Genomic DNA, 2291 nt, shown 5'->3' with positions numbered 1-2291 from the left:
ACAGCAGATGGTGGAATTTGAATACAATAAATATCTGGAATTAAGAGCCTAGTGATCACCATGAATCTGGTGTTGATTGTCGGTTAAAACCCCATCTGGTTCACTAATGTCCCGTAGGGAAGGAAACGGCCATCCTTACCTGGTCTGGCCTACATGTGACTGCAGACCCACAGCAATGTGGTTGACTCTGAACTGCCCTCTGGGTAATTAGGGATGGGCAATAAAAGCTGCCTGGCCAGCGATACCCTGATCCCATGAATGAATAAAGAAAAAAAGGATTATTTTAGCCTCCTTATCATCCTCATGGATGCATCTCAACTTTGCATGTTTCGCTGAGAGTATTTATCCTTGTCATGAGATCTAATTGAATTTCTGATAATATGTGAAAAATGTGTAAGCAACCTTATATTTACTCTTAAGTACTGGAAATATTTGAATGCAGCACCCCATCACATCAAACATCATGTTTCATTTCAATATTCAGCAAATCTATTAAACAGTAAAAAAAACTTAAATATTTACCTTCAGTAAGATTTAAAAATCTATAACTGTATGTAATCATTAATATTATTTTCTTGTTTTATTGAGCACCATTTATAAAAGTCACTGTCTAATACTGAGCTTGTTCATCTGTAGCTAATTTCTGTAAATGTATTCCTTTTCTTTCCTTTCTGACTGTAGAAGTCAGTTTATTTTATCTTTTCGTGTGGAGTTTCCAGTTGGTCCTAAATATATTCTGACAACTTCGGTCAACAAACAGATTCAGCTATTCCTTTCACCCCTTGACCTGTTTTTTTTTCTTTAGTAACTGTTTGGCTTCCAAATACTTAGCTGTTGTCCAGTTAACTGAAGAATTTATAGGGTCTGTGTTTGCTGAAATGAAATTGCTTTGTTTTTTTTAAATTTACAACTCACAAGTGTTATTTTTGCTAGTCACCCCTGGAAACCTGTAGAAAATAATTTGTAGCAATTCAAAATCCAAATTGGTTTGAATAAGCAAGCAGTATGTTTGAATGATCCTTGTCAATATTTTCGAGGAATAATAGCTTATAAATATAGGGGAAATGTAAGAATACTGAGTTTTGAAATTATGTGATAGCAAATGATCCTAAACAACAATATACTACCCAGTGAAATATATCAATGTTTCTTTAAAATTTCTTTAGAAGTTATTTTTAATTCTTAAGATTAGAAACAGCATGACCGAGTTGTGTTTTTTTTTGAAAGTCACTGATGCAACACAAAATAAATATTTATATGTGCTGACATAATTGTGGTATCGCTAAGATTTTTAAGCAGAGCAGCTTGATTATGCCTTTGCTATTGGAAATAAGTAAATGACTTGAACAGTGCTGATATTGCTGACTAAATAAATATGTTATGCTTCTAATTTTAAGAACGATGTTCCCTCATGTATGCTTCATTCAACATTGTTATTGACAATAAAAAAATGACAAAATGATTAAGTAATTCTTCATTAACAGATCTCTGGCACCTATAAATGTAAATATGTGCTCTTCAGTTTCTCACTGTTAACCTTTTCAATACCTAAACTCTGATTTCAGTGAGGAGGGAGTTAACTATTTCCATTTCATAGGCTGCCCAATCTACTCAGTCTTTTAAGTACAGCAACTACTAGCAAATTTCCCAACAGCTGAAAATTCTGTAAGCAATAGATTCCACGATAGATAATGCTAATAAACAGTACAAAAAATTAATACATTTTCTTCCACTTGATTTTACTGCAGGGAAGACCATTGTGTTGATATGTTTACTGTAAAGACAGGATGTATGATTTTTGCCAATTCCAGCAGCTATTGTTTTATACAAAACCAGACTTAAAGAGAAAGGTTGCTTCACTTTTTTGTTCAGAAGACTAAATGATTTGCAAACCTTATATATGTCTGTTACAAAAGTAGTATAATTCTGTTACTCTCAATATTCCATCTTGGAAATGGAATAAAATGTTTTTGGAGTATAATTTGCACTGTGGGTAAGAGGGAGTCCATTGACATGCTGTACTTGGATTTTAAAAAGGCATTTAACAAGATGGTATGTAAAAAGATCTTGCAAAGTAGAAGCACATGGTATAGGGCGCAACATACCAGCTTGGATAGAGGATTAGCTGGCTTGCAGTAAACAGGGAATGCATAAATGGGTCTTTGCCTGATGCAGGATGTGATGAGTGGGGTGCTGCACTGGGGCTTCAGCTTTTTACAATTTATGTCAATGACTTGGATATGAGGTATAAAGACATAGCTAAATTCTCACCTGAGTCAAAGCTGGTTAGG

The sequence above is a fragment of the Rhincodon typus genome, chromosome 22, assembly GCF_021869965.1.
Source record: "Rhincodon typus isolate 14 chromosome 22, sRhiTyp1.1, whole genome shotgun sequence".
Lineage (NCBI taxonomy): Eukaryota > Metazoa > Chordata > Chondrichthyes > Orectolobiformes > Rhincodontidae > Rhincodon > Rhincodon typus.
This window is presented reverse-complemented; position numbering follows the sequence as displayed.